The following is a 6,472-nucleotide window of genomic DNA, read 5'->3' on the forward strand; positions in this document are numbered from 1 at the left end:
TTTTCTTTTTGGGGTTTTTTTTTTTTTTTTTTTTTTTTTTTTTTTCTTGGATGCTTTTGATTTTTGTGATATTTTCAGGTCAAGCACAAAGGTCTTAGTAAAGAAATTCTATGAAACTTGAGACAATTAGCTTGCCTGTTCCCGGGCAATTCCAGGTCACCGTACAATGGTTGGTCTGTGCTTCGGGCCCTTCTTTTTTTTTTTTTTTTTTTTTTTAAGTTTTTTTTTTTTTTTTTTTTTTTAAGAATTGTTTTTTATTTTCACTTTATCTATTTATTTATTTACTTATTTATTTTAATTTGACCAGAGAGGGACAGACTGAGAGAGAGAGAGGGAAAGTGAGAAAGCAAGCCACCAGGTCCAGGAAAGCAAACGGTAGACAGCCTGTGGGAGTCCAGGTCTTTAACCACCATGCCATCTGCCAGCCCCCCGTGTCCTTCTTAGATGACTCACAGAAGGGGACACATAGACAACTGCTGGGGCCCTAGACTGGCCATCGCCATCACAAGCAGCCACGCCACCACAAAGCATAGCAGCCTTGTGAGTGGCTAGTGAGAAGACAGGGACAGGCTGGTAGCAGGTGAGGACAGGGAGTCTTCAGGCAGAGTGAGTCTGGCTGAGCCTGAGAGAAGGCGGGGAGTCGCCTGAGGAGTGGAAGGAGGAGAAGGCATCCGCGAGGTGTGGGACAGGGTGTCTGACAACACCTGGGTAGGGATGCGGCCTCCAGGGAAGTGGCCCAGCTTCCCCATGCCTACACGCAAATCTTTTTTTTTTGCCAGAGTTCATGTGCATTCACCAGACAGACAGACATTCCCAATGGGAAATGGCCACATGACAATCCCTTCTCCTCCATCTCTCCCCCCTTTCGGGATTTTGCGCACACCCGTACGTGCCAGGCATGTTTCCAAGCCACTGGGCCCAGGACTTGAGCAGTAGTAGGCCTGTGGGACCCAGCTCCCTTAGCCGCTCGGCTGCAGGGCCAGCTCTGTCTGACGGTCAGCAGCAGCAGTAAGAGTCCGAGCATTACTGCTGTCAATCCTTCGGGGCCATTGCTACTGACTCAGGAGCTTCTTACAACCGAAATGGAATGCTCCTTCAAATTTAACCCCTTTCTACTTTTTAAAATTTCTGTCTTTTTTTAAGTTTTCTATAGGATACATGTGCTTACCGGGAAGAGGCAGAGAGAGGAGAGAGAGAGAAGAATGGAAAATGAGAAAGCGCCCACCCCCGAGAGGCTGTGGCCACACTGCAATCCACTTTCCTCGTGGGATTCTGGGAAAGCATATGCACCCGGCGCGTTGAGTCGCTGATCCAGGCCTCAAACTGCACGGTCGGTCATGTGGGATCCAGCGTCTTCACCTCCACTCCACCGGCTGTGGGCCCACCTCAATTCTGCTTTGTACATTTCCCTGTGGTGACCCTGATTTAACTCTGCCTTGTACTTGGCAGTGTTGATACGAATTTTCAAATTTTCGTGATCCCTACCACTAGCAAGGAGGTGTTTATGTTTGGCTGAGTTGAGAAACCTGGTGACTATTGTGACACGTAGATTTACTCACCCACGGCAGGAAGCCGAATTCAAGTGGGGCAGGAAGTAAGGGCGGCAGGGAGCGGGCTGGTACTCATTCCAGAAAGCTTCAGTCTTCAGAACCCTGGAAGCAAGGGAAATCTGAGCCACTGCGGAATTCGGGAGGAATACTGGCTCTTACTTTAGTGCTCTGACGCAGACATTCAGGAGCTCCTCGCCCGAACAGTGCAGTCCCCAGGTCCACTCTACTGTGGAGCGCGTATTCGGTCACTCTCATTCACTCAACGGAACTTCTGTTTGGTTTATTATGTCCTAGCCCTGGATCGGGTGGGCCCTGCTCCATGGAGCGTAGAGCCCGGGCTCCCAGCTCCTTCCTCTACTGCATTTTTGTGACGTGGCCCCTCGTTTTGCAGCGCCCCACCTCTCAGCCCGACTTTATTTCACAGCTGAGAAGTAAGGCGCCTGCACCACAGCCCCACGTTAGAGGACTCCTCTAGCCACTGCGAGAGCTCCCTGCACCTGCTGTCCCATCTGCGTCACCCGATCTGGAATCAACCCCAGTTCTAGGACTCGGCCACGTGTTCTCAGGCCAGTTGCCTAACCTCTGTGGGACTACTCCACCCCCTGTGAAATGGACAAAACCACCCCTACGTTACAGGATGGTTTTGGGAACCAAATGTGTCACCCAGGTACAGCCTGGGACATCGCTGGGACAAAGCAAGCAGGACTAAGGACGTGGGCCAGCAGGGGACAGTTCAGTGTAGGTATTTCTTTCCATTTTGCCTCTGTCCGGTCATGCAGCATCACTGTAGAACTTTGGCTTCCCGACGAACACACTTGGGCCTCAGTGTTCAGTGCCTCCGTTCGACAGCACCAATGTTATCGGCCTCTGTGCCAACCACATGCCAGGCACGGAGGATCTAAAAACAAGTGCGACCCGATCTCTGTATTCGGGAAGGGCACATTCGGGCCACGGCATGGACATGCAAACAGATAAACCAGAGCCTGGCAGGACGAGTAGGGGAAGGCAGGGCGCTATGGAGCCTGGAGTGCTCGGAATGCCCAGAGGGACACGGGCACTCAGCAGTGGAGCAGAGGGGCTGGCGGGAGCAGGGACACTCCCTGGGAAGACGGCAGAGCACAGCTTGGCAAGGGACTGCAAGCAGCAAGCTCACACCACACCAATGGCTCCAAACACTCCCTGCTTCTTTCCCCAGTCTGACGGCAAACCCCGACTTCAGACTTTAGATCTGGCAAGGCGAGAAAGCACGGAAGTTTAAACTGAGGGAGAGAAGAAAAAGAAAGAGGAGAAAGGGAGACGCCCTTTATTTGCAGGCTGTGGTCCTTATTCCTGCCCTCCGGTTATCTGCTGTCTCTGAGGCACTAAACAGTCACCTCCTCACTGAGACGAAGAGAAACTGACACAGAGTGGAAATACGCAGCTCGCAGCCGCGTGCAGCTTGCAGCCGCGTGCACACGTGAACGGGGCCGTCAGCAACACCTGCACTTGCCGAGGAAACTACAGGCCATTTTCAGAGCCTGCAAGCCACAGACTCACACAAAGCGTGGGTCATTCAGGGGGGCGGCACCCCCACTCCTGGGCTGCCTCACCACAGCTACTTCCTGGAGCAGTTTCTCAGGTTCGGCCTGAGAAGTACAGTGGCTCCTGCCTCATACACAGGGGAAAAGTTGAGTGATGAAACTGACCAAATTTGACTTGAAAATGTCACCGCTTCTTTGTGAAGAGTCTTTACAGATGCTTCTGACAGCACTCAGAATACTGCCCCCCTCTCTAGATCCACCCCAAACTGGGCTACACTCATAGCTTCAAAAGACTCGTTTTTGCAAAAAGGAGTGACATGAAGGTGCTTCCATCCGAAAGTCTGACAAGGAATTTATAAAATTTTATTGTTACTTCATCAAAGTGGACTTTCCAGAACTCAGAGAAGCCCAAACTTCAGGGTCCAGCACTTGCATGGCTGACCCAAGGCCCCATACCTGGTCTTGTTTGTCCGTTTTGTTTTTGCCATAAGTCATGTGTGCTTATCAGAGAGAGACACAGAGAGGCACAGGGAGAGGGAGAAATCACCCCCCTGCGAGGATGGGCACACTGCAATCCCTTCTCCTCCCTCCTCTCGGGATCTGAGACACACACTCACACATGCCTGGCATGATTTTTAAGCCTCTGGATTTTCAAGTCTCAGGAATTTGAACAGTGGTCAGCCATGCAAGAGTCCAGTGCCTTAGCCACTATGCTAACAAGTGGCCCCTTCATTCATTTTCTTAAAGTCCCCACAAGTCGTGTAAGCTTCAGGTCCCTCAGAACTCTGTACTTAACACCCAAAGGGGCTTGAAGGGAGGCTCGGGACCCACTGGAGGCAGGACAAAGCCGGACAGGCTCACCAGCACGGCATCTGGAGGTCGCTGCAGCTCGCCGAGGGTCCTAGGTGCTTTCTTACTAAGTTTTTATTCAAGTAACTTCCTGCCACCAAGAGGACTCGAGCAAAGCTATTTTAGAATCAGAGTGAAACACTGAAATAGCGATTTATGGTTTTCATGGCTTAAAATCAACCTCTTTTTATAGAATGCCAACAAAATGAGAATTAATACCGTCACAGGCAGTACTCATAGCTGCCGTGAGCTTTCTGCTGTGCCGACAGCTGCTATTTATATCGCACTCGTTCTGGGTCAGACCGTGTAACAAGCATTTTACATATCTAATCTCAATTCCCGCTGTGACATGAAGTTTCCATCCCACAGCTGAAGAGAGCGAGCCGGGGAAGGTTCAGTCACTCACCTGCAGTTACACACTGCAGGGAGTGTTTAACTCCCAGACCTTATGCTTTGTTCAGGTGGAGAAGTTAAGAAGTTAGAATCTTGGCTGAAAAATTTTTTCTTCCCCAAGTCCAATTTCTTAATTGAGCCTTGCTATCTAATGTGCATTTGCCTCGTATAATGTCACTCTTACAGAGACATTTGTTTGGAGGTTAAGAAATCTTAATGAAAAGAAGTTTAAATCAGACCCTAGCATACATCATTTTTTTATTCGAAAATTATATTCTGTTCCCCTTGCAGATTGGAGATTATGTGTGATCAAAACATAATGTGAACCCCGCACGAAAACGATGCGGAGGTGAGGTAGTAACTCGTTGACTAGCTAGATAGAGCCATTCCACAATGTATATATATATATATATGCTTCCACATGCCATGCTATCGTGATTCATGCAATTTTATGTCAACTACAAAATAAATATGTAAATTTTAAAAATCACTCAATCTGATAATAAAGTTGATTCAGAGCAAAACCATAATAAACTACATGTATAAAAATTTACATTTACAAAGAAGTTAAATAACTCTTTCCTACCTTAAAAAAAAATAAACACACCATACAGCTTTGAATAGCGTTCTTTTGTTTTGTTTTGTTTTGAACTAACTCTGAAGTTACCTCTTCCATACCCTTTAAGTCATTCTTGCCTTATATTTAAATAAATGATATTTAACTAAATTAGGAGTCATTCTTTATCGCTTTTCCCCCCACATTTTCCAAAGCATCGATTTAATAAAATTACAATGACTGTTACCTTTACCTGTCCCTTCCCCAGAACAACCAGTGCTAGCTTTGGGCACACCAACGACTGGTCTCTGAGACACATCCTACCTGGCGTCTGCCTGGAGAGTAGAGATGAGAGCCGCGTGGAGAAAAGGAAGTCCCTTCTTGTCAGAATAGCTGACGCATTTCTCTTTCCTTCCTGCCTGCCCGGGCTGGAGCGGTGCACCCAAACGTGGCCAGCTGAGTGCCTCTGTGGCTAATCCCCCTGCCACGGACCAGAGAGCAAAGTCACCCCAAAACCACACCAAGGAGCTCTTGGGTGTCAGCATTTAGCATTTTTTGCTGCAGGAAAGACCAAGCTGATGCTAGTACAATGCTTCATCCTTCCCAAGGAAACCCCCCCCGAGAGTAGGACCTTCAAATATACAAATGGTCCCCGCTAACACGGCATTTCACATTGACCTCAAATGTAGACAACTGACTACATCGCAAAGAACAGTTGCAATCAAGACTCCATTTATAAAAGACTGTCGTGGATTCGGGGAGTACATTTCTTTGAATTTCAGCATACAGACAGAACATCACACAAATCATAAGCGCAGCAGTGCTATGGTTTGAACGTTTGTCACCTCCAAACTGATGTTGCAATTAAATGGCCATTGTTGTAAGTATTAACAGTATTGGGAGGTAGGGTCTGTAAAAGGGGATTAGGCCATGAGGACTGCCCTCGAGAACGGATCGATGCCATTAGCATGAGTGTGGGCTCCTCATGGAGGATGAGTTCAGCCCCCTTGTCTGTCTCTCTCTTTCACCCTGTCTTTGTCCTTCTGACGTGTTATGAGACAGCAAGAAGGCTCTCACCCTGATCCTGGACTTCCCAGCCTCTCTGAGTATAAGAAATAAGTTTCTGTTCCCTATAAATTACCCAGTGGGTGGTGCTGTTACTGCAGCCCAACATGGACTAGAACACACACCTCTGTAACTGTCCCCAAAGTGAACGCATCTCTATCGAGAAACAGAACATACACAGCATCCTGAAGTCCCCTCCTCCCTTCTCCTGTGATGACCTTCCTCCCGAGGGTAGTAGCTATTATCATGACCCCTAACATTTTAGTTAGCTTTCCTGTTTTTAAACTTGATATAAATGGAATCGTATATTAACTCTTATGTGCCTGGCTTCTTTGGCTCAGTCACGTTTGTGAGAGTCGTGCTCACTTTTGCATGTGATTCTAGTTTCTTTCATTCTCTTTGCTGGGTTATACTTTATAGTATGCACACAACAGTGATCTAGTGTACCGTTAACAGACGCTTGTGTTACTTTTCTTTTTTGTCTAGTATGGTTAGTGCTGCCACACACATTTCCGTATGGTCCCTTGTGTGAACATGTG

The 6,472-nt window shown here is 47.9% G+C and overlaps 1 protein-coding gene across 4 annotated transcripts in view; it reads right to left on the minus strand.

The window, feature by feature from the left end:
• Positions 1–5,335, minus strand: part of SYTL3 (synaptotagmin like 3) — an 87,632-nt gene extending 82,297 nt beyond the window's left edge. For all 4 annotated transcript variants that reach the window (XM_027774686.1, XM_006155778.2, XM_027774685.1 and 1 more), the window contains exons 1-2: positions 5,193–5,335; positions 1,560–1,652 (exon numbers count right to left, since the gene is read on the minus strand). The gene's annotated coding sequence lies outside the window, so the exon portion shown is untranslated. The remainder of the gene's footprint in view (positions 1–1,559; positions 1,653–5,192) is intronic.
• Positions 5,336–6,472: the final 1,137 nt, after the last annotated feature.

The sequence above is a fragment of the Tupaia chinensis genome, unplaced genomic scaffold, assembly GCF_000334495.1.
Source record: "Tupaia chinensis unplaced genomic scaffold, TupChi_1.0 Scaffold000468_1, whole genome shotgun sequence".
NCBI lineage: Eukaryota > Metazoa > Chordata > Mammalia > Scandentia > Tupaiidae > Tupaia > Tupaia belangeri.